The 27,657-nt window shown below is 40.3% G+C and overlaps 1 protein-coding gene across 3 annotated transcripts in view; it reads right to left on the bottom strand.

Annotated features, from left to right (window-relative positions):
- The window catches only part of LOC126272884 (carcinine transporter), a 414,147-nt gene that overhangs the window by 240,982 nt on the left and 145,508 nt on the right, over nucleotides 1–27,657 (bottom strand). The gene's annotated exons all lie outside the window — the stretch shown is intronic.

Raw genomic sequence — 27,657 nt, 5'->3', positions numbered from 1 at the left:
GCCTCATAAACTCTTTATTCACAGTATGGTGTTATTAATTTTAAATGATTATGTAATCCATTCTAAATGTGCAAAACTGAAATTGTGTCTAACCATATGAGAGTACAGTAAATAACAGATGACTAAAAATTTTAGTCACTTTGTATCATAATATATGCCATAGAAACACACAGATGAAATATTTTAGTTAGAGACACAAAATAGGTTTAAGATGAAACAACCATTCTAATATCAACAACAGATGATCATATTAAAATATTAGTTCACCAACAGAAAATATCTAGATGAGATTCTTCCAAGAGTGGCATGGCCTTGGGAGGATGTCAGAGGGAATAAGGACAATTTCTGATTGTGTCAGTACTGAGTCCATTATGGAAACCCAAACCCTTGATTCTTCCATATTAACATCTAGTGCTAAAATGTCTGAAACCTTAATAACTGCAGAAAAATATAAATGATGATGTAAATACTTATGGTTAAATAATGGTGATATTCTTATATTTATAAATTTAATCAAAAATGAATCTTGGCCTCCAGACTGACCTGGCAGTACCCTGGGGTGAATGAGAACTTTTAAGGCCTAAATATTTCAGGTGGAGCAGTGTTAAAAGATGAGAAGACTAGATTAGGATCAAAGCTGCCAAATCATATCCACAAATCTGCAGCACATACACTGCTGGAAAAAAGATTAGAACACCTGAAATGAGAACATTAATGTTGATCCAGTGACAGCATATGCCACATGGTGGATAATAGATGTACTCATAATGGTTTCAGCATTGTCCACCAGCAGACAGTGTAGTGGCATAGTTACCAGAGTGTAATCTGTTTCTACCCTTTAACAGAAAAATGCTCACAGCCAGATGGCTCAGTGTGCTGCAGACCTGTGAAGCAAGCAGCCAACCAAGCCATGGAGACCACACATGCTTCCTACAGCCAACTGACCCAGCTTGAAGGAGATCAAATTGTGGCCTTCCAAGTGGTGGGATGTTCTTCTGGAGAATTGCCACACAAGTTGAATATGCTGTGTCAGTTGTCCAATGAGGCCAATATCTGTGGTCATATGAACATGCTCACAGATTTAGACAAGGTGCTGGACATTCACACAAAACAGGCTCCTGCCAGGATTGTCATATTCTAAGGACAGGAGTGGTAGATCGTACAGCTACCACAGCACAGATAAGAGGGTTTGTGGCAGAGGTGTCAACATATAACTGTTGTGAAATGCTTATTAGCAGGGGGACTACAGGCACACATCTAGCCCATCTTCTTCCATAGAATCAACATGCGCAACTCAACTGGCGTCCTCAAAGGATCACTCGGAAGATCAAATGGCACAATGTAGTCTTCAGCAATGAAAGTAGATTCAGGATGCATGCAAGTAATGGTCATTTGCACCTCAGGCCTTATGGTCTGGGGTATGATAAGCTACAAATTTCATTCACCTTTGGTGTTTCTGGAGGGGACACTAACCAGTGCTTGGTATGTGTAGAATGTTGTTAGACACTTTCTTTTGCTGTTCTTGCAACAGAATGGTGATGTGTTGTTACAACAGTACAATGCCACCCCACACACTGCTCATGAAACACAACGTACTCTGCAAGATGTGCAGCAACTTCCTTGGTCACCACTATGTCCAGACTTGTCTCCCATCGAGCATGTATGGGATATGATGGAATGAGAAGTGACTCGTGTGACATGTCAATCAAAAACTCTTACAGGACGACATGAACAGGTCAAGCAAGTGTGCTATAATGTATCCCAGGACTGTATTTGCCATCTGTGAGCTCAACTGGATGCCAGAGTGAGCACCTGCATTGCTGCCCGAGGAGGCTACACCATGCACTAATACTGGTGTTTCAAAATGGTTTGATATCTGGTACCTCAGAACTACTTGTGCTATAGATCTGTAAATGTAATCATTTCATGTACTCCAAATGCATTGTTGCAACAATACATACAACCTCTAAAAGGACATACTTTTTTCTGGCAGTGTAGATCTTTTTGCAGCTTCAGTCTTTTGTGACTGTGGACTTGATTAGATCATGCAGACAACACATTAAGATGAAAAGCAGTTACAAATGTGACAGCCACAGGCGAGTACGTTGTACAGAATGGCCTTCTTAGTATGGAATGGGTGGCAGCTGTCAAAGTGAAGATATTGCTCATGGTTGGTAGGTTTGATGTAGACAGAGGTACTCACATATTCATTCTTGAGGTGGAGGTCAACAATGAGAAAGTTGGCCTGTTGTGTTGAGGACGACTAGGTGAAGCAAACGGGGGAAGGAAGGGGGGGGGGGGGGGGAGGAAAGGGGAGGTTGTTGCGGTCCTGGAGGAACGTGGAGTCCAGATCATGAAGGTGACATCAATGAATCTGAACCAACTGAGAGGTTTGTGATTCTGGGTGGTTAGGATTCCTCTAGACGGCCCCTCAATAGGTTGGCAAAGGCTGGTGCAATGTGGTAGCCCAATGCTGTATTATGGATTTGTTTAAGGTGATACCCTCAAAGGAGAAGTAATTATGGGTGAGGATGTAGTTGGACATGGTGTATATTTGTACCTTTCTGACTGGAAAATCTTGGTGTGCCTTGGAACACTTATACAACTGTGATGTCAGTCAGTGTTCCTCCTTTTCATTCACTCTCCAACTAGGCTTGTTACTCCTTGTTCACAGAAATGGTACCATCCATGAGATCTAAACAACAAATATACAGGGTGTTACAAAAAGGTATGGCCAAACTTTCAGGAAACATTCCTCACACACAAATAAAGAAAAGATGTTATGTGGAGATGTGTCTGGAAACGGTTAATTTCCATGTTAGAGCTCATTTTAGTTTCGTCAGTATGTACTGTACTTCCTCGATTCACCACCAGTTGGCCCAATTGAAGGAAGGTAATGTTGACTTCATTGCTTGTGTTGACATGCGACTCATTGCTCTACAATACTAGCATCAAGCACATCAGTACGTAGCATCAACAGGTTAGTGTTCATCACGAACGTGGATTTGCAGTCAGTGCAATGTTTACAAATGCGGAGTTGGCAGATGCCCATTTGATGTATGGATTAGCATGGGGCAATAGCAGTGGTGTGGTACATTTGTATCGAGACAGATTTCCAGGATGAAGGTGTCCTGACAGGAAGATGTTTGAAGCAATTGATTGGCGTCTTAGGGAGCACGGAACATTCCAGCCTATGACTTGCAATTGAGGAAGACCTAGAATGATGAGAACACCTGCAATGAACGAGGCAATTCTTTGTGCAGTTGACGATAACCCTAATGTCAGCGTCAGAGAAGTTGCTACTGTACAAGGTAACATTGACCACGACACTGTATGGAGAGTGCTACGGGAGAACCAGTTGTTTCCGTACCATATAGAGCGTGTGCAAGCACTGTCAGCAGCTGATTGGCCTCCACGGGTACACTTCTCTGAATCGTTCATCCAACAATGTGTCAATCCGCATTTCAGTGGAAATGTTCTCTTTACGGATGAGGCGTCATTCCAACATGATCAAATAATAAATTTTCACAATCAACATGTGTGGGCTGATGAGAACATGTGGGCTGATGAGAATCTGCACACAATTGTGCAATTACGTCATCAACACAGATTTTCTGTGAACGCTTGGGCAGGCATTGTTGGTGATGTCTTGATTGGGCCCCATGTTCTTCCACTTACGCTCAATGGAGCACGTTATCATGATTTCATATGGGATACTCTACCTGTGCTGCTAGAACATGTGCCTTTACAAACAAAACATGTGGTTCATCCACGATGGAGCTCCTGCACATTTCAGTTGAAGTGTTCGTACGATTTTCAACAACAGATTCGGTGACCGGTGGATTGGTAGAAGCGGACCAATTCTGTGGCCTCCACGCTCTCCTGACCTCAACCCTCTTGACTTTCATTTATGGGGGCATTTGAAAGCTCTTGTCTACGCAACTCCGGTACCAAATGTAGAGACTCTTCGTGCTCGTATTGTGGACGGCTGTGATACAATACGCCATTCTCCAGGGCTGCATCAGCGATTCCATGTGACAGCGGGTGGATGCATGTATCCTCGCTAACGGAGGACATTTTGAACATTTCCTGTACCAAAGTGTTTGAAGTCACACTGGCACATTCTGTTGCTGTGTGTTTCCATTCCATGATTAATGTGATTTGAAGAGAAGTAATAAAATGAGCTCTGACATGGAAAGTAAGCGTTTCCGGACACATGTCCACATAACATATTTTCTTTCTTTGTGCCTGAGGAATGTTTCCTGAAAGTTTGGCCGTACCTTTTTGTAACACCCTGTATTTCTTGCTCTGTGTTGCCGTGTCATTCACTGCCCAGTGAAGCATGTACAAACCCACAGCTTTCAGGGATCAGTAGGACCAACGAATGTGACAAATGGATCTGACAAATGTCTGTCATCTTCTCAGAGATTTTGGGAATACATAACTTCACTGATTTAGAAACATGTTCTGCTGTGGAATATACTACTAATTTCTCTGACCAGAAAAACTCATATGTGGTCAATAAACACATAGGCCTAAGGGAAAATATTAATATAGGAAATGAATTTCCTAAGCATGAATACCATGCAGAGCACGATTGCAGTGACTTCTATGTGGAAGGTTTTATGTAGATGCTTGCAACTGCCAGGTGCTGAGACAGATTTCTGAATCGAAGGTGTGTCACAGTTTCTCTCTCTCTCTCTCTCTCTCTCTCTCTCTCCCCCCCCCCCCCCCCCTTTTATCTTAAATAATACAGCTTGCCATCAGCCACACTGTTACTGCATCACAGATGTCTATGATTTTAAAATAGTAACAGAATATATATGAAGTTGTGATGTAATAACAATAAATATATAATTATAATTAAATACATAAAATGTTGTAATATAATTATTTGTTTACCTCTGTGCTTCGTATGTTGCTTTAGCAAAACGAAATAGAACATTTGAAATCCTACATGTATCATGAACTCTGAAAACTACCTAGAACAGATAGTTAGGACCCCCCACTCATGATGGAAACATATTGAACCTAATGGTAAAAAACAGACCTGACCTATCTGACAATATCCATATAGAAACTGGTGTCAGTGACCATGACATGGTTGTGGCAACAATTATTACCAAAGTGCAAAGGAAAACTAAAACAAGCAGAGAGGTACACATATGTTCATTAAAACAGATAAAAAATTAGTAGTGTCATATCTCAATGAGGAATTTGAAACTTTCAGTATGTGGCAGGAGCATGTAGAGGAAATATGGCTCAAGTTTAAAAGAATAGTTGATCATGCACTGGAAAGATATGTACCCAGTAGAACACTTCATAATAGCAGGGAACCTTCAAGGTATACAGTCACCATAAAGAAATTTCTGAAGAAAGAGATATTACTACATAATAACATAGAAGAAAGCCAGGGCTATAATATACTGAATGATACATGTTTGGCTGTCAAGAGAGTAATGCGTAATGCCTTTAATGGCTGCTGTAGCAGGATATTGTCACATAATCCATCATAGAACCCAAAGAAATCCTGGTTGTATGTAAAGGCTGTTAGCAGTCCCAAAGTTAGTGTACAGTCCATAGCGAATGAGACAGGAACCCCAAATTGAGTGTAGCAAAACAACAGCTAAATACTCAACTCCATTTTCAGATGTCCCTTTACAAAGGAAAACCCAGGCTACATGCCCCAATTTAAAGCTCATGCCACTGAAAAGATAAATGAAATAAGTATTAGACATTGAGAAAAAGCTGAAATCATTAAAACTGAACAAGGTGCCAGTCCCCAATGGAATCCCTGTCAGATTCTATACCGAATTTGCGGCGGAGTTAGCCCCTCTTTGACTATAATCTATCATAGATCCCTTGAACAGAAAACCATGCCCAGTTCTTGGAAGAAGGCACACCTGTATACAAGAAAGGTAGTAGAAATAAGCCACAAAACTACTGTCCAATATCCTTGACATTGTTTTCTTGTAAAATCTGAGAACATATGCTGGGCTCAAACATAATGAGGTAACTTGAACAGAATGACCTCCTCAATGTCAACCAGCATGGATTTCAAAGACATCGATTATGTGAAAACCAACTCGCACTTTTCTCACGACATACTGGAAGCTTTGAATCAAGGCAACCAGGTAGATGCAGCGTTTCTTCATTTTCAGAAAGCATTTGACTCAGTACCACACATAGATTTTTTTGTCAAAAGTACCATCATATGGGGCATCAAGTGAAATTTGTGACTGGATGGAGGACTTTTTGGTTGGGAGAGCACAGCAGGTTATCTTGGATGGAGAGTCGTCATCAGATGTAGAAGTAACTTCAGGTGTGCCCCAGGGAAGTGTGTTGGGACACTTTCTGTTTGTGTTGTATATTGATGACCTTGCACACAATGTTAATAGTAAACTCAAGCTTTTTGCAGATGATGCAGTTATCTGTAATGAAGCACTATCCAAAAGAAGCTGCATAAATATTCAGTCAGATTCCAACATGTTACAGGGACTACCAACTTGCTCTAAATGTTTAGAAATGTAAAATTTTGCACTTCAGAAAATAAAAAAAAACATTGTATTCTATAACTATAATATTGATGAGTCACTGTTGGAATCAGCCCTCTCATACAAATACCTGGGTATAACACTTTGTAGGGATATAAAATGGAATGATCATGTAAGTTCAGTTGTGGGTGAAGTAGGTGGCAGACTTTGGTTCATTGGTAGAATAATGGGGAAGTGTAACCAGTTTACAAAGGAGACTTCTTGCAAATCACTTATGCAACCAGTCCTAGAATAACTTGTCAAGTGTGTGGGGCCCTACCAGATAATACTAACAGTGGATACAGAACACATGCAGAGAAGAGAAGGATAAATGGTCACAGGTTTGTTTAATCCGAGGGAAAATGTCACAGAGATATTGAAGGAACTGACTTGGAAGAGTCTTGAAGATAGATATAAACTATCCTAAGAAAGTCTGTTAACAAAGTTTCAAGAACCAGCTTTAAAGGATTACTCTAGGAGAATGCTACAACCCCCTACATATCACTCACATAGGGATTGTAAGAATAATTACAGCACAGAGGCATTCAAACAATCCCATGCTCCATAGATGAATGGAACGGAAAGAAACTCTTAATACCTGGTACAATGCCGTGCATTTCATGGTGGTTTGCAGGGCTTAGGTGTAGATGTAGAACTCACACACTTATTCTGAAAATAACTTACATCTCACAACTTTGGTAACGTCATAATTTGCATAATATAAAATCAAACTCTATGTGCCTTATTATTAGTGTGGTATTTCACTACAGAATATGACTCCGAACACAGGTCTGCAAAATATGACTACACAAGTGTCTAAATGAGAAGAACGTTGTTTCTTTGAATCCATTCCATCTATATTTAGGAAGTCTTTCTTTCAGTTTTTCTCTATTTTTTTTTCATAGTGGAGGATAGTCTTTCACTCAAATTTACCATGGTTTGTCTATTCTACCTGTGGGCTCAAGAACTGTTTGGTGTATGTTGACTGTGGTACAGTCAGCCTGTGAATTGGCAGCTTTATGTGATTAGAATATCACCATCCAGACTACAATCGCATCCATGTCAGCAAGCCCTCACATAAACAATTGAAAAGTATCCTATGCTACATGTAGCTTGTAATTTCTGGAATTCCTTGTTGTTTGAGAAGTTTCAGTTTACTTTCATGATTCTTTGCTCCCTGATAGTTATACTATGTGATCAAAAGTATCCAGACACCTGCCTGAAAATGACTTACAACCTCATGGCACCCTTCATCAGTAATGCTGGAATTCAATATGGTGTTTGCCCACCCTTAGCCTTGATGACAGCTTCCACTCTCATAGGCATATGTTCAGTCAGGAGCTGGAAGGTTTCTTGGGGAATGGCAGGCCTTCCTTCACAGAGTGTAGCACCGAGGAGAGGTATTGATGTCAGGCAGTGAGGCCTGGCACGAAATCAGCATTCCAACACATCCCAAAGGTGTTCTATAGGATTCAGGTCAGGACTCTGTGCAGGCCAGTAAATTACAGGGATGCTATTCTCGCGTAACCACTCTGACATAGGCCGTGCATTATGAACAGGAGCTCAATTGTGTTGAAAGATACAATCGCCATCCCCGAATTGCTCTTCAACAGTGAGAAGCAAGAACATGCATAAAACATCAATGTAGGCCTGTGCTATGATAGTGCCACACAAAACAACAAGGGGTGCAAGCCCCCTCCATGAAAAACATGACCACACCATAACACCACCACTTCTGAATTTTACTTTTGACACTACACACACTGGCAGATGACATTCACCAGGCATTTGCCATACCCACACCCTGCAATCGGACCGCCATATTGTGTACTGTGATTCATCACTCAACACACCATTTTTCCATTGTTCAATTGTCCAATGTTTACACTCCTTATACCAAGCGAGGCATCTACCGGTGTGGTGTGTGGCTTATGAGCAGCCGCTCAACCATGAAGTCCAAGTTTTCTCACCTCCCGCCTAACTGTCATAGTACTTGCAGTGGATCCTGATGCAGTTTGGAATTCCTGTGTGATGGTCTGGATAGAAGTCTGCCTGTTACGCATTACAGTTCTCTTCAATAGTCAGCAGTCTCTGTCAGTCAACAGACAAGGTCGGGCAATAAGCTTTTGTGTTTTATGTGTCCCTTCATGTTTCCACTTCACTATCACATTGGAGACAGTGGACCTAAGAATGTTTAGGAGTGTGGAAATCTTACATACAGACGTATGACACAAGTGACAGCCAATCACCTGACCACATTTGAAGTCCGTGAGTTCCGCACAGTGCCCCATTCTGCTCTCTCACACTAACAACCGCCCCCCCCCCCCCCCTCATCAAATCTGTACTTTTAACTGCCTTTGCGTATACTCAAGAGCCATACCCAGGCTATCCTACACCTCCAGCAGAACTGCTGAAGACCCCACACCCCCTCCCTCCTAATGCAAAACTAGAAGCAATCTTTTATGCAGGTTTGGCAAATAGTTTTATGAGTCTGTTTAATTAGCCACTCTACGTTTCATATGAGTGAACAAACACTGCATGTCGATGGTTGAACCCTTTAACCAGTGCATTTAGCCTGTATGGAGCTGTCCAACCCACCCCTGTTCGATCGTATACGCGCATATTATGTAGGCAAAACCAGCTGTTCTGTGAGATCGCATCCAAGAACTACGTGATTTAAACAGTTAGCACAATCATATGCAGATACAAGAATTTCGACTTTTTTGTGTGTACTGAGTGTCATTCACACTAGAACAACAACAAAACATGTATAATTTGAGTAAGGCCTACTTCCAGCGGTCTTACAACACCAGATGCATGAGCATTGCACCCGATGGCCAATGGTAGAGCACACATTTGTTTACGAGAAGTTCAATGTAGATTACGTTACACAATACACCTGTTTTTTAATTGTTATCTATGCAAATTTTCGTTTGAACTTATATCCTAGTTGTTTACATTCTGTTCCTGTATAAAATAACGGAATTAATCTTATTGAAAGCATTAGTAATTAAAAGATAAAACTAGTTTAAGTTACAATATCAAATAACGGTAAGCAAGAAATATTGGTGAAACTTCCTGGCAGATTCTGTGTGCCGGACCGAGACTCCAACTCAGGACCTTGCCTTTGGCGGGCAAATGCTCTACCATGTGAGCTAGCCAAGCACAACTCACACTCAGTCCTCGCAGCTTTACTTCTGCCAGTACCTCGTCTCCTACTTTCCAAACTTCACAGAAGCTCTCCTGCGAACCTTGCAGAACTAGCACTCCCAGAAGAAAGGATATTGCGGAGACATGGCTTAGCCACAGCCAGGGGGATGTTTCCAGAATGATATTTTCACTCTGCAGCAGAGGGTGCGCTGATATGAAACTTCCTGACAGATTATCTTTTCTACCGGGAGTGCTAGTTCTGCAAAGGTTCGCGGGAGAGCTTCTGTGAAGTTTGGAAGGTAGGAGACGAGGTACTGGCTGAAGTAAAGCTTTGTGGACTGGGTGTGAGACGTGCTTGGATAGCTCACATGGTAGAGCTCTTGCCCGCGACAGGCAAAGGTGCCGAGTTCGAGTCTCGGTCCGGCATACAGTTTTAATCTGCAGGGAAGTTTCATATCAGCGCACATTCCAGTGCAAAGTGAAAATCTCATTCTGGAAGAAATACTTGTGAGATAATCAGCAACTGAGGAATTACAGTTGCCACTCACTCAAAAGCGGGCAATCCCAAATTTTCAATAACTTGTTTGAAATTAGCTAAAAGTAATTAACTTGTGAGATAACCGGAATCAAAAGTTAACACACTCTAAATTTCAATTTTTCTATTTTTCCCTGATGACTGAAAGATTATGAACTCTTACATTATAATTTTGTTGCTGTATTTTTTTCCGAATCAAACAACATCTTTTACTCATTACTCCGGAATTATTTTAGAATCCCAAATATTTATTGCAAAATGGGTGCAATACTCGTAAACAGAGGATTCTAAAGATCTTGTAGTAATAATGTTCCATGTTCTGTGAAGAATTACTAACCTGAAACATTTTTTATAAATTAAACAATATTAAGTATTTGAATCCATGCAGAACAGCAGTGTATCAACTACCCAAATTTCAAAGCATTGTGCAATATCCAAATCCACATCAGTTTGTTACGCCTGTCTTTAAATAAAAATCGACAATCTACATCTGACCTATACAGTTTACCGCTCCCATCTCTGTACATCAATTCGCATCAGACCGGTGCACGGTTATCGCATAATACAGGGTGTACACGAAGTCCGGGAACACTATCAATTATTCATTGCACGCGAACTAAACATTGTACAGACGTCACATATATTGCATATGTAAACCATGACTGACGCGGCAGACGTCAATACGGTAATCGAATTCTTGCCATACCCGTCACAGCATGGCATTGCCTATGGTATTTGCTTCCCGTATTCAATACGTAGCTCCACTACTTCACGTGGCAGAGGCGGTACATACACCAGATCTTTAATGAGTCCCCACAGAAAAAGGTCACATCGAGTGAGATATGGTGACCGGGGAGGCCATTTTGTGAAACAGCTGTCTCCTGTAGCACGGCCGATCCATCGATGAGGCAACTCCGTGTTCAGGTACTCATGAACTTCATGATGAAAATGGGGTAGAGCTCTGTCCTGCTGAAAGATGAACGAAGAGTCCGACTGCATTTGAGTCATCAGCCAATGCTGCAACATGTCCAAGTAGGAATATCCAGTGACAGTGCTCTCGGCGAAGAAGAATGGCCCATACAGTTTTCGACATGACAAGGAGCAAAAAAATCTACTTTTGGGAAATCACGTTCAAATTCAATGAATTTGTGTGGATGCTTTGTGCCTCAGATTCGACAATTATACCTGTTCACTTTTCCGTTAGTGTGAAAAGTGGCTTCGTCGCTAAAAATTATGCGATCAACAATGCCATCCCCACCCTCATTCAATTGTTTCAACTACGAACAAAATCTCAAAACGCTTATCTTTGTCGTCGTCATTGAGTTTCTGCACTATCTCCAATTTGAGTGGTTTCTGAGACAAGTTCTGTCGCAGGACTTTCCACACTGCCATTACAGCCCATTTCGCGTTCGCAGGATGTACCACGCACTGAGTTCTTTGGACTCCTTATGAATAATGTCTCTCGTACGCGCTCCACATTCACTTCACTAGAGATGGGCAAACTGAAACACGGAACTGTTTGGAAACAAATGAAACAGAACAATGTAATGTTTCGATACGCTGTTTCGAAACAGTGGAACAGTTTGTGCTTTGTAATATAATAAACCTACACATTTTATCATTTGAATGTCAACTGTATACGTATATCCATATAAACACAAATGAGGTGCGAGAGCGCTAATCGTATCGCAGAAAGTATGAGACTGTCACTTAGGCTTCTTGACAGTTTCGTATTTCCTGCAGCAAATGCGCTGCTTTCGTGTCGTGTGACTTCTATACTTTTCAATTAGCTGAGGACAGCCATAGCTGAAGACAGAAGAACCACCACGAACGGAATTGGAGGTGGGAGCAAACTGCAGAAACAACGGATATGCTACTGGGGTTCCCACATTCCGTTAGTAGGGGTAATATACCCGTCCTGCTAATTTCCTTGCACCCAAAGGGAATCATTGTGGATAATAGGCACAGTGACTATAGACTCATAAATAATTCCAAATAATTCGAAAAAAAATTGTCTTTCAAGGTGTTTCGAACCGTTAGTATAAATTCACCATGCTTCCCAGCCCTTCCTGTTCACCATTACACTATCAGTGATACGTCAAACAGATTGCTTGCAATTATACCTACATCAAATTTATGTGTATGTCTAATAACTGTCACTCTACGCCTTTTTTTATTCAAAATGTTGTAGGCTTACTTGCGTTTCTTAATATGATTATTGTACATGAACAGAGAAGCTTATTTGATAAAAAAAGTGTAATTTAACTGAATGATTTTCACACATTTACTATTTTGAATGTGAATAGTATGCGTTGTTTTATTGTTTGGTTAGTGTTTATAAAGCAGATGTTACGCCATTTCGGAATATGACAGTCAACTAGAAACGAAGCTTTATTTTTGGATATCTTAAGCTTCATGCTATTGCTTGTCAAAAAGATTTCGACACTCTTGAAAGTGTTTCACGAAGTTGTATGTTGTGTTTCAGTACCTGTGGCGAGCCCGAATCTCGTCCGACACAGAGCGGAATGTAATATCACTGTTTCGATACAATTAGTCCGTTCCAAGCACAGGTGGACTGAAACAGCCTTATTTTGAAACAACGACACAATTTCTGTGTCTGTCTGGAGATCGAATCTGGTCCGGTTATCCGAGACAGGGGCGGAGTGAAACACCACTGTTTCGAAACAGTGAAACACAGCCGTTCCGAAACACTGAAAAAGTTCCACGTATCGATACACTGAATCGAAACATAGAAACAGTGGCCAAGTCTCCTTCACTCACACTGGGTCGTCCGCTTCTCTTGGCCGGGCACAAGCAACCCGTCATAACGAATTTGTTGCACCAGTGGTAAATGGCCTTCCTTGTTGATGGCTTCTTACCGCACTTTATTCTAAACATCCGTTGAACAGCTGTAGCACACTTGTTTTCGTCAACTCCAACACACGGAAATCTCGTTCCGCACCTGGACCCGCCATGTTCGCGACAAGCGTTGACTATCGCCAAATTACCAAACTACGCTGTGGCAGTATATATGAAAAAAAAACTTTCAGGGTTTCTCTTCATAATGACATATGTATGATATCTGTACAATGTTTGATTCTTATGCAATACATAATTGAATGTGTTCCCGGACTTAATGTACACCCTGTATATGTAGGTCCGCGTGAAAAGTTTGTGACCAGCGTTTACTCAGATAACATCAATATGTCGAACCGTGTGCTCTTATTTCTATGATGGTTAAAGCGACACTTGGCACCACAAATTAATATGCACAATAACTACGCTTGGAAAGAATATGAGCCAGTATAATAGCATTTCTCTTGAACCTTGTGTGTGAAACAGTAAACTGGTGATTCCTGGGTACTAAGGTATCAATAAAAATATTTATGAGACAGTGTTATCAATTACATGATTGTTATAACTATTTTGTTTTCACTGTTTCAGTCAACAGTTTTTGTTCTGCCACCGTGATCTTAAATACAAATCTGTGAAGTTGTTGAGTAGTTCAGAGAATTCTCTCCTGCTGGGATTACCTCTATGTACTGTGAAACAGGAGCTGGTCACCAATTTTGAAACAGTCAAAACGGATTGAAACTAACCATCTTTAAAATTCACTTCTTGTCCAGTTTACGTCAATTGAAACTGTCCTGCCTGATATCAGTTCTTACTACAAATTCCAGTTCGATGTGGTGATATGAGACTTAGATTCTTCAAAACTGCGTGCAGCAAAGGTACATATAAGGTAAGCGGAGCATCGCAAATTCCATTGTTGAACACTAGCGATCCATGTGGGCGGTAGCTTTGTAAACAAGGCGGTATTGCTACATAAAGCATGTTAGCGTTTGTTTTGTAGGTAGTCGCTTCGTTACGCGTCTACGTGGGCAGAATGACATTCGAGTTGTTTTTTAGATATACGGAGATGACACTGTACTTGGCTATGTTAGATGATGATTTGCTGGTAGCTGTTGGAAACGGCAAAAGGCGTGCCTTTCCCCCACGGTATCACTGCTGAGGGGGGTGAAGCGGTGAGGGGAAGGCAGCTTCAGTTGCTTCACGCAAAGTTAGATGACGATCCACAAGGTAGCTGTTGGGAACAACATTGTTAGCTGCAAGAGGCAGAAGTTCTTTACTGTTGGTGCTGCACAATTTGGTGACTTTTGACTCAGTAAACTCACGGTGCAGTGTTCTTCTTCGGCACGCCAGTGTTGAAGTTGGCACACAAGCAGTTAAGTCGAAAACCCGTGCACTTCACACATTTATATATAAAGGCCGACTTCGGAATTTTTGTTTGTTTGAGAACACGTTTACAAGATTCGTGTGCCGATTTGAAATTCTAGGTTCACATAGTTTACTATTCGCGCTGCTTCTGTTATAATCTTTCACTGGTACATACATACATTAACCCTTGTTCCACAGATCATGAATACGACATTTCGTAATGATGTGGAGCGTGTCACTTTAACAAACATTTTCTTTATACAAAATAACCCCCATGAAGCATGGACCTTGCCGTTGGTGGGGAGGCTTGCGTGCCTCAACGATACAGATAGCCGTACCGTAGGTGCAACCACAACGGAGGGGTATCTGTTGAGATGCCAGACAAACGTGTGGTTCCTGAAGAAGGGCAGCAGCCTTTTCAGTAGTTGCAGGGGCAACAGTCTGGATGATTGACTGATCTGGCCTTGTAACATTAACCAAAATGGCCTTGCTGTTCTGGTACTGCGCACGGCTGAAAGCAAGGGGAAACTACAGCCGTAATTTTTCCCGAGGGCATGGAGCTTTACTGTATGATTAAATGATGATGGCGACCTCTTGGGTAAAATATTCCAGAGGTAAAATAGTCCCCCATTCGGATCTCCGGACGGGGACTACTCAGGAGGATGTCGTTATCAGGAGAAATGAAACTGGCGTTCTGCGGATCGGAGCGTGGAATGTCAGATCCCTTAATCGGGCAGGTAGGTTAGAAAATTTAAAATGGGAAATGGATAGGTTAAAGTTAGATATAGTGGGAATTAGTGAAGTTCAGTGGCAGGAAGAACAAGACTTTTGGTCAGGTCATAAACACAAAATCAAATAGGGGTAATGCAGGAGTGGGTTTAATAATGAATAAAAAAATAGGAGTTCGGGTAAGCTACTACAAACAGCATAGTGAACGCATTATTGTGGGCAACATAGATACGAAGCCTACACCTACTACAGTAGTACAAGTTTATATGCCAGCTAGCTCTGCAGATGACGAAGAAATTGATGAAATGTATGATGAGATAAAAGAAATTATTCAGGTAGTGAAGGGAGACGAAAATTTAATAGTCATGGGCGACTGGAATTCATCAGTATGAAAAGGGAGAGAAGGAAACATAGAAGGTGAATATGGATTGGTGCTAAGAAATGAAAGAGGAAGCCGCCTGGTAGAATTTTGCGCAGAGCATAACTTAATTATAACTAATACTTGGTTTAAGAATCATAAAAAAGGTTGTATACATGGAAGAACCCTGGAGATACTAAAAGATATCAGATAGATTATATAATGGCAAGACAGAGGTTTAGAAACCAGGTTTTAAATTGTAAGACATTTCCAGGGGCAGATGTGGACTCTGACCACAATCTATTGGTTATGAACTGTAGATTAAAGCTGAAGAAACTGCAAAAAGGTGGGAATTTGAGGAAGGTGGGAATTTGAGGAGATGGGACCTGGATAAACTGAAGCAACCAGAGGTGGTAGAGAGTTTCAGGGAGAGCATAAGGGAATAATTGACAGGAATGGGGGAAAGAAATACAGTAGAAGAAGAATGGGTAGCTTTGAGGGATGAAATAGTGAAGGCAGCAGAGGTAGGGCTAGTAGAAACTCTTGGGTAACAGAAGAAATATTGAATTTAATTGATGAAAGAAGAAAATATAAAAATGCAGTAAATGAAGCAGGCAAAAAAGAATACAAACGTCTCAAAAATGATATCGACAGGAAATGCAAAATGGCTAAGCAGGGATGGCTAGAGAACATATGTAAGGCTGTAGACGCTTATCTCACTAGGGGTAAGATAGATAATGCCTACTGGAAAATTAAAGAGACCTTTGGAGAAAAGAGAACCATTTGACTGAATATCAAGAGCTTTGATGGAAACCCAGTTCTAAGCAAAGAAGGGAAAGCAGAAAGGTGGAAGTAGTATACAGAGGGCCTATACAAGGGCTATGTACTTGAGGAAAATATTATGGAAATGGAAGAGGATGTAGATGAAGATGAAATGGGAGATATGATATTGCTTGAAGAGTTTGACAGAGCACTGAAAGACCTGAGTCGAAACAAGGTGCCCAGAGTAGACAACATTCCATTACAACTACTGTCAACCTTGGGAGAGCCAGTCCTGACAAAACTCTACCATCTGGTGAGCAAGATGTATGAGACAGGCGAAATACCCTCAGACTTCAAGAAGAATATAATAGTCCCAATACCAAAGAGAGCAGGTGTTGACAGATGTGAAAATTACCGAACTATCAGTTTAATAAGTCACAGCTGCAAGATACTAACACGAATTCGTTACAGACGAATGGAAAAACTGATAGAAGCCGACCTCTGGGAAGATCAGTTTGGATTTCGTAGAAATGTTGGAACACGTGAGGCAATACTGACCCTACGACTTATCTTAGAAGCTAGATTAAGGAAGGGCAAACCTACGTTTCTAGCATTTGTAGACTTACAGAAAGCTTTTGACAATGTTGATTGGAATACTCTCTTTCAAGTTCTGAAGGTGGCAGGGGTAAAATACAGGGAGCGAAAGGCTATTTACAATTTGTACAGAAACCAGATGGCAGTTATAAGAGTCGTGGGGTATGAAAGGGAAGCAGTGGTTGGGAAGGGAGTGAGACAGAGTTGTAGCCTCTCCCCGATGTTATTCAATCAGCAAGCAATAAAGGAAACAAAAGAAAAGTTCGGAGTAGGTATTAAAATCCATGGAGAAGAAATTAAAACTTTTAGGTTCGCCGATGTAATTATGTCAGAGACAGCAAAGGACTTGGAAGAGCAGTTGAACGGAATGGACAGTGTCTTGAAGGGAGGATATAAGATGAACGTCAGCAAAAGCAAAATGAGAATAATGGAATGTAGTAGAATGAAGTCGGGCGATGCTGAGTGAATTAGATTAGGAAATGAGACACTTAACGTAGTAAAAGAGTTTTGCTATTTGGGGAGCAAAATAACTGATGACGTTCGAAGTAGAGAGGATATAAAATGTAGACTGGCAATGGCAAGAAAAGCGTTTCTTAAGAAGAGAAATTTGTTAACATCGAGTATTGATTGAAGTGTCAGGAAGTCGTTTCTGAAAGTATTTGTATGGAGTGTAGCCATGTATGGAAGTGAAACGTGGACGAGAAATATCTTAGACAAGAAGAGAATAGAAGCTTTCGAAATGTGGTGCTACAGAAGAATGCTGAAGATTAGATGAGTAGATCACATAAATAATGAGGAGGTATTGAGTAGAATTGGGGAGAAGAGGAGCTTGTGGCACAACTTGATTAGAAGAAGGGATCGGTTGGTAGGACGTGTTCTGAGACAGCGAGGGATCACCAATTTAGTATTGGAGGGCAGCGTGGAGGGTAAAAATCGTAGAGGGAAATCAAGAGATGAATACACTAAACAGATTCAGAAGGATGTAGGTAGCAGTAGGTACTGGGTGATGAAGAAGCTTGCACCGGATAGAGTAGCATGGAGAGCTGCATCAAACCAGTCTCATGACTGAAGACCACAACAACAAACAACATACAAAATAATTAATTAATTAATTTTTTTACAGATACTACTTCATATCTAAGAATTCATCTATTGAGTAGAAGTAGTTGTCATTCAGAAACTCTTTTCATTTACTTTTAAATGTTGGTTAGCTATCTGTCAGACTTATAATAGTATTTGGCAATTGACAAAAGAGTTCCTTAAATAAATGTCTGCAAGGTGATTTTGGGTGGACTCCATCTATTATTCTGATTACACGTTTTTGTGCAAAGAATACTTTCTCCCTTAATGACAAATTGTCCCAAAATATGATGTCATACGAAAGCAGTATCAACCCGTTTGTTTTGTGGTATATTGTGAAATTTCGAACATTCGCGAGTGCTGCGATAATTACGTACAGTTGTCAGGCGTTTGTTTAAACTTATTTGGGGTCTGTAGGCTTACCTTCGTTCAAAACAACCGTTCTCAAATGTTATTGTATAATCACGTGAGAAGCAGGTCATTTTTCAGAATTTTTTGATGGTATCGAAATCATATTTTCGCACGTTACCGGTAAATACACGTGCGTTTTTGAGAATTTTCAGAAGTCACCATTGTCCTGCATATAATCTACGAGTAATTTGTAGCAAATCAGTTTGTGGTTTAGTTACTATAGCAGATATCTAACAAATATATGGTGTTACATCTAGTTTTACCTTAAAGAGGAGTAGCCTCATATATTATCTACATTTATAGTAATGAACTCTGTTTTCTATTTTGTTAACAACTATAATTACCCTCAAATGTTTTACGAAACTAGTAATTTTTACCTCAAGTGTTTGTGCTGCCTTGATAGAAATATCATTTGTGTATTTGATTTAGTTCTTGTAAAGATTCATCGGTTTTTTAGCTCAACAGATCAAAGATAATCAGTGGGCTCAATTTAAAGTTATTTGTTCAGTGTCCTGCAATATATGGCATCAACTAAAGTACAGCCCTCCGATGAATGCTCTTTCGAACAGAGAATGAGTTGGTTGGCTTTCACAAGCATTAGGAAATCGTCCTGCCTGTTGTCAAATGATTGGCAGCTACTGTGAGTCGTCGCCTTGGAAGAGCTCCCGAGAGTTATATACCTGCGGTGCCAGTATCAAAGGCCCCTTTGGCTCCTGCCTCCACTAAAGAAAATATGGGATCTGTCATTACTAAGGTGTCCATTTCATTTTCATTGAAAAAGGGGACATTTAAAATAAATTAGAGGAAAACCTAGGACAATGAAGAAAAAAACGGGACTTAAATATTGTATTGACTAACTTTAATACACATACAAGTTTACCTTTACAACAGGCACTCAGATGATCCCAAATCACTTTTTACAATTATTCTGCCACACTATCACCGTCCTTTTGACTTTTATGTATTTTATCAACAAGTGCATTTTCGTCTGAAATTGTATCACAAAAGACAGTACATGATAGCTTCTTGTGCTGCCAACTGCCTATCCATTTCTGTTACTGATTTTAAGTTTACATAGTAGTCACTCACGCATTTATTTGCTCTTTCGTTTGATCACTGATGCGATGTTTCTTCGTCTTAATGTGATTCACAATATCAGACCTTCCACCATGACCAATAGCAAATTTTGATCTGCACAACGTACATTCTACAGTTTCTCCACTACCAGTGATAAAAGGAAACTCGCTTTTTATACTGCTGTTAAAATTACACTTTCAGTTTGGCATAATGAAACAGTGATTGCACAGTGCAAAACATTAACAGTGTGATGACGAAAGCCAGAAAGCAAGTATCAGTGGTGTAGAGCATCTCTGGACCGAAAGGACGGATTCAGTGGGTCGATTTAGAAAAGAAGAATCTTCGTTGTTGAAACTTCCTGGCAGATTAAAACTGTGTGCCGGACCGAGACTCGAACTCGGGACCTTTGCCTTTCGCGGGCAAGTGCTCTACCGACTGAGCTACCCAAGCACGACTCACGCCCCGTCCTCACAGCTTTAATTCCGCCAGTACCTCGTCTCCTACCTTCCAAACTTTACAGAAGCTCTCCTGCGAACCTTGCAGAACTAACACTCCCGAAAGAAAGGATACTGCGGAGACATGGCTTAGCCACAGCCTGGGGGATGTTTCCAGAATGAGATTTTCACTCTGCAGTGGAGTGTGCGCTGATATGAAACTTCCTGGCAGATTAAAACTGTGTGCCCGACCGAGACTCGAACTCGGGACCTTTCGCGGGCAAGTGCTCTACCGACTGAGTCTCGGTCCGGCACACAGTTTTAATCTGCCAGGAAGTTTCATATTAGCGCAAACTCTGCTGTAGAGTAGAAATTTCATTCTATATCTTCGTTGTTATTCGTAACCTATATTGCGTTTAAAATTACTTGCGATTTTTGACAGTTCGGTACATGTTTGGGGTATGCTGAAAGTCATCACACGCTTCCTAGCGTAAATAATTGCGCAGTTAATAGCAAGTCAAACAAACAGTATCGTAAAATACTCTAGCCAAGCGGAATCATAAAAAAACAGGACATTTGAACGTCCCCCAAAAAAACTTTCGGGACAGCGGGACATTTTGGTAAAAAACGGGACTGTCCCGGGAAAAAGGGGACGAATGGACACCCTAGTCATTACTCATCCACATTTAACAGTCACGGGACCCCTCCCCCACCTAAACGCCTGCTGCCACCTCCATCTCAATCCCAACACCATAGAACGTCGCACTCTCCGTTCCAACATGAGTTAACGAATAATAGTAACAAAAGACTTCAAAACACAGTTTATTTTATATTTAATACTTCAGAAAATCAAATTACAGCCGTAACCATTTTTCTCGCATTTATCGATAACTGAAACTGGTATTTGTCACTACATCGTACTACTACTGCATACTACTCATGAAACATTTTAATTTTTCCATTTTACGTTATTCTTTTTTTTTTCCTTTCTGTCCTCATCTGTCATGCTTGCTTTGTCCCCGGGAGTCCCACGGCATTGCCTCGGTATCCTGCTGTTATTGCTTTATAGCTTCCTTAATTAGGTGGAGATTATTTTTCGTATTAAGTCCTCTAAGAGTAAGCACCAAATTGCGACGTGACAATGTTCTCAACAATCCCTGCAGCACTTTGATATAGGCAGCTAGCGAACAGAATGGATGTTCTCGTCCTCAGTATCTCAAAAAAATCGCATAATACAGCAAGGCCCTGGAACAATGACAGCAGTCTACAAACACTTTAGTTCTGGCAACAAACAAAAGTGACTTGTCTTGTATGTGATAAAGAGCTGCAGTTCGGAAACCACAGTCCAACACCGACCACATGAGGTTGTAATTTTGTGCACATGACGACGTAACTTCAGTCCCAATATCATGCAGACATAGTTCTTTGGCTTCTCGTTTCCCAAATACTGAATTGGTAGAGATGCGTAGAATTAAAGCACACAATCATTTTTTGTCTTCTTGCTGCCAAATTTGGTGATCAAATGAAATTGTACACAGCAGGCCAGACACTATATTCATCATTGCTTAATGCTGCTTTTCATTTCGATGCTCACTAATTCGTAGCAGTAAACATAATTTGTACGTGACCTCTCGCATCGTTTTGTCCTCTATGTTGACAGCGTCAATGACGGCTCTATTAAGGCTGGCAGCAGTATTGCTTGCAAACTGTCGCTCTCATCGACCCTGCTGTACATGTCCGAAAGAACAGACACCGTATCCATATAAGTATATAGTTCTGGCAACACCGGCCATGACCTCCGTCTTCTGTGTAGATGCACACATATTACCCGAAAACTTACGAGACTTGGTGAGAATATCTTCCATGTATAATGAGTGTGTTGGATAGGTGCACTACGAATGTAGTGTGTGGACATATGAAGGTGAGAATGTGGGTCTCGCGGGAGGCGTACGAGAGATAGTCCCTGCAGTCGCACTATCCTCTGTGCCCTCGGTGGCTTAAATGGATAGAACGTCTGCCATGTAAGCAGGAGATCCCAGGTTCGAGTCACGGTCGTGGCACACATTTTTACCTGTCCCCGTTGAGATATATCAACGCATGTCAGCAGCTGAAGTTATTAACATATAATTCTAATTTAGTTGGAACAGTTGTTTAATGTGGATGACCACCAAACGTAGAGGAATAACTTTATATATATGGGATCACAAGCCCAGATGTGAACCCCAATATTGTCGGCAACCGCCTTATAAATTTTTATAAAGTGTCCATACATACATCTTTGTATTGCCAGCTGAGACGACTGCAATACACAACTAAAGAATGGATCGCGTTTTTAGCGCTGTGCAGGACAGTGTAGGTGTTTTAAACCGTAACACACAGTATTTACAATGTCCTTCTCTGTACTCTCCGTCAGTCACAACCTTGCGGCGTCAGCTAACAAACAGTTGCTGTATGGCAACATTCTACATCTACATCTACATCCATATCCGCAAGCCACCTGACAGTGTGTGGCGGAGGGTACCTTGAGTACCTCTATCGGTTCTCCCTTCTATTCCAGTCTCGAATTGTTCGAGGAAAGAAAGGTTGTCGGTATGCCCCTGTGTGGGCTCTAATCTCTCTGATTTTATCCTCATGGTCTCTTGTCGAGATATACGTAGGAGGGAGCGATATACTGCTTGACTCCTCGGTGAAGGTATGTTCTCGAAACTTCAACAAGAGCCCGTACCGAGCTACTGAGCGTCTCTTCTCCAGAGTCTTCCACTAGAGTTTATCTATCACCTCCGTGACGCTTTCGCGATTACTAAATGATCCAGAAACGAAGCGCGCTGCTCTACGTTGGATCTTCTCTATCTCTTCTATCAACCCTATCTGGTACGGATCCCACACTGCTGAGCAGTATTCAAGCAGTGGGCGAACAAGCGTACTGTAACCTACTTCCTTTGTTTTCGGATTGCATTTCCTTAGGATTCTTCCAATGAATCTCAGTCTGGCATCTGCTTTACGGACGATCATCTTTATATGATCATTTCATTTTAAATCACTCCTAATGCCTACTCCCAGATAATTTATGGAATTAACTGCTTCCAGTTGCTAACCTGCTATATTGTAGCTAAATGATAAGGGACCTATCTTTCTATGTATTCGCATCACATTACACTTGTCTACATTGAGATTCGATTGCCATTCCGTGCACCATGCGTCAATTCGCTGCAGATCCCCCTGCATTTCAGTACAATTTTCCATTGTTACAACCTCTCGATATATCACAGCATCATTCGCAAAAAGCCTCAGTGAACTTCCGATGTCATCCACAAGGTCATTTATGTATATTGTGAATAGCAACGGTCCTACGACACTCCCCTGCGGCACACCTGAATTCACTCTTACTTCGGAAGACTTCTCTCCATTGAGAATGACATGCTGCGTTCTGTTATCTAGGAACTCTTCAATCCAATCACACAATTGGTCTGATAGTCCATATGCTCTTACTTTGTTCATTAAAATACTGTGGAGAACTGTATCGAACGCCTTGCGGAAGTCAAGAAACACGGCATCTGTCTGTGAACCCGTGTCTATGGCCCTCTGAGTCTCGTGGACGAATAGCGCCAGCTGGGTTTCACACGATCGTCTTTTTCGAAACCCATGTTGATTCCTACAGAGTAGATTTCTAGTTTCCAGAAAAGTCATTATACTCGAACTGAACACGTGTTCCAAAATTCTACAACTGATCGTCGTTAGAGATATAGGTCTATAGTTCTGCACATCTGTTCGACGTCACTTCTTGAAATCGGGGTTGACCTGTGTCCTTTTCCAATCCTTTGGAACGCTACGCTCTTCTAGAGACCTACGGTACACCGCTGCAAGAAGGGGGGCAAGTTCCTTCACGTACTCTGTGTAAAATCGAACTGGTATCCCATCAGGTCCAGCGGCCTTTCCTCTTTTGAGCGATTTTTATTTTTTCTCTATCCTCTGTCGTCTATTTCGATATCTACCATTTTGTCATCTGTGCGACAATCTAGAGAAGGAACTACAGTGCAGTCTTCCTCTGTGAAACAGCTTTGGAAAAAGACATTTAGTATTTCGGCCTTTAGTCTGTCTTACTCTGTTTCAGTACCATTTTGGTCACAGAGTGTCTGGACATTTTGTTTTGATCCACCTACCGCTTTGACATAAGACCAAAATTTCTTAGGATTCTACTGCGTGCCTATTGAAGTAATAGTGATACATGAAAGATGACTGCTGTCTTTGGTGCTTTCCTGGAAAAAAGAAATCCATCTGCCTCTAAACTTCCACGGATCTGCGTTAAAGGGCGATAGCAAGTAGATGGAGTGATCAGTTCAAAGGGAGAGAGGGAGACATACCTCCAGAGTAGTATTTGGGTACGTAGGGACCACCCCACTTCTAGGGTTAAATTCAACCATAAATCTATTTATCTTTTAAGGTCCCTTTTAACCTTAAAAATTATTTGACTTATCTGATGTGGTGTGCTCCATATCAACCTTAAAAAGTATTTCTATATTATATTTACTTAAGGTTCTACACTACCATTAAATGTTTCATTAATTATGGTTACACACTACCATAAACTTTCTGGTTAAATTATGTCTAAAATTATGGATCTCCACAACCATTAAATGCCTGATTAAGTTATGTCCAAAATTATGGTTTCTCACAACCATTAAATGTTTCATTAATTGTGGTTTCTCACAACCATTAAATGTTTGATAAAAATTATATCTAAAATTATGGATCTACACTACCATTAAATGTTTCATTAATTATGGTTACACACTACCATTAACTTTCTGGTGAAATTATGTCTAAAATTAAGGTTCTACACAACCATTAAATAGCTGATTAAGTTATGTCTAAAATTAAGGATCTACACGACCATGAAATGTTTCATTAACTGTGGTTCTACACTACCATTAATGTCTGATAAAGTTATGTCTAAAATTAAGGTTCTACACAACCATTAAATTGTTACGGAAGATGAATTTAGGTAGAGAAATAACAAAATTGAATCGTCTTCTAGGGTTCATTTCAACCTTAAAAATTATTTGACTTATCTTTATGGCATGTTCTAAGTTAACCTTTAAAAATTATTTCACTTATCTTATTAGCTATGGCTACTTTTAACCTTAACTTAGGGTAGTTTTTATGGCTTTTGTCTACCTTAAAAATTATTTCTATTTATATCTTAGTTATGCTCTAAGTCTAACTTAAAATTATGTTACCTATCTTATTACCTTAATTTTGTTTAAGTTTGTGTCTACCTTAACTTATCTTATTACCTTAAATATGGTAAAACCAACCTAAATTTAATAACCTCAAGGATATGTTTCAATAATACCATCTCCCTCAGACTCAATCATTCTTTTGTCGTATTCAATTTTGAATTCTTGACTAACATCCTTATTAATCAAGCGTTTTGATTTTGTATCTCTCGTAATCATTTTATATTCCAATTTAACCTTATCTGTCTCCTTATCCACAATATTCTTCATAGTTTTGATGTTCAATGCTTTAGAGTTTTCATAATTTAATGTGAAACCTTTGACCTTCATAGTTTCTTTTCCCTTACTTGTAATGTACCCATAGCTCTTAGATCCTGTAGAGATCCAGTCTGTGATATGATCATCCTTTCCCAGTTCATCAGTCTATTCTCCCAACATACAACCTGTTTCAACGTTATTCCTATTATCAATTGTATCTTCTACAATGTAAACAACACTATCCGTATCGTAGTATACCACATTTGAACGTAGCCTGTTCAGCATACCATAAAGTCGTAATCAAGCATTTGAAGTAGTGAATGCAGCTATAAAAACGTTAGTAGATAAACTATCCTCAACAAAATGATCTTTATACTTATAAGTGACTTGTACAATATTATCATTAATAAAAATCATATTGCTTATATCAACCCTATCATCTAACATTATTTGGTACCACCTTTTAACATCCACTACATACTTCACTCTGGGTCATATTTTGTCTTTGTCCGAATTTACCCCACAATGGGTTTAAGCAAATCTTAGAAACTGCACGCTTACCAGGGTTTGGAAACACTTCTTCGAGATTCAGGTAAATATTCAGGCATTTCTTAACTGCTGCGGTGTACTCTTCAATAGTTTTAAAGTCATCTTTCCACCCACTTGTTTTTAGTTTTATTTTCATAAAGTCCTTCACATACCCTTTAAACAGATCATTACTCTTTTCTTTGAAATGCCAAACCTCGTATACTTCAAGTATTTTGTAACCTTTCTGTATAGCTTTTTTTACTTCGTCTGTGGTCCACGTCCCAACAAATGACCTCTCATCATCATTATGTTGACAAGTACCACATTTCACCTCAAAACACTTTCCACACAACCCAAATATCAGTTTCTCCTTCTTAATTGGCAGTACTGGGTGGTAAAGCTTATGTGGTGGTAATACTTTGCACTTAATCAAACCGTACCACTTTTGGTTGTACCTCTTAGGTTTGTATATTTTTATAGGGCGACCGACAGTGTAGTAATCGAAATATTGAACTGTAGGGTAGAGACTGCATACGTCTATATATTTTAATTTTTTATTCTGGACTTTAAGCTTGCTTGTGTTAGTCCTTCCTCCATAGAAAGCATCTCTAGGGTTCAGTGGCTCTACTACTGGTGTACACTTTCTCAAAACCGATTTGTATTCTTTGCTTTTAATCCATTTACATTCCCACACCTCAGTCAAATTATAACCTGCTTCCCTAATTTGGTCGCTTCTTCGTTTGGTCTTCTCCCTCAGGTCTCCCATAGTCTCATTGTTAACATTGTTGATAGTATCTTCTTGGTAACAATCAGGACAACCATGCCAAAAGCAACCATGGTATTGGTAAACAGTATTGGTCTCTTTGTTGAATCCGTCTACCTTTGCTCCACAATACATGACTTCACCACCATTCAAAGCGTGCTGTACATTCTCAAAGGTGTTTAGCCACTCGAGTGAAGCTTCACTATACATTTCTTTCTTATCACTTTTTGTCACAGACATTGTATTTTCCTGGAGATACTTGGACCTATAAATACCCATACAAACACTGGCTATAGTTATGTACTGAAATGGATCGATGTTAGCAATCTCTAAAAATTGTTTTCTCAGCTCTAGACAACCTCTACGCAGAATATCTACATCAGAGTTACAATAATCCATAAATTCCTTTTGAAAGTCAAATATATAATTTTCTTTTTTGGTGATACCACTCCAGAAACTCTTCTCTAACCTTCGCCTTCATCATATCAATTCCGTAGTATTTGGTATCAGGTATAGGTCCAACATAGTTTTTATTCTCTCGTGTGTTGAAGAAATGGGGAAAGTAACCTTTCTTAAGTTCCTTCAGTCCGAATGTTTTAGGAAACTCACTCAGGGGTGAAGCTACAAAATTATGGCTATCGATAATCTTAATCAAACTGTTTACCTCAATCATCATTAAATTGGTTCCATTGTATATAGTATACAGTTTCAAGGTATTTTCTATACAGTATTTTAAAATGAATTGTGAGTCATACCCTTTTGCGTTGTGTGCGATGGCTGTGTACCCCTGATGGTTCTTAGAAATCAACCACATACAGAACTCTTCATTCGTATTAAAGGTGAGTTCTGTCCCGTCGATATAATGTGCAACTACCAGGTTAGGAATGTGGACTCCAGTATCTTGCTCAGCTTCATAATCGAACCAAATATACTTCTCTGTATACCTACAACCATTTAATAGCGTTACAATTTCTGTCAGTGTGTTAGTGT

The sequence above is a fragment of the Schistocerca gregaria genome, chromosome 5 (assembly GCF_023897955.1).
Source record: "Schistocerca gregaria isolate iqSchGreg1 chromosome 5, iqSchGreg1.2, whole genome shotgun sequence".
NCBI classification, from domain to species: domain Eukaryota; kingdom Metazoa; phylum Arthropoda; class Insecta; order Orthoptera; family Acrididae; genus Schistocerca; species Schistocerca gregaria.
This window is presented reverse-complemented; position numbering and strand designations above follow the sequence as displayed.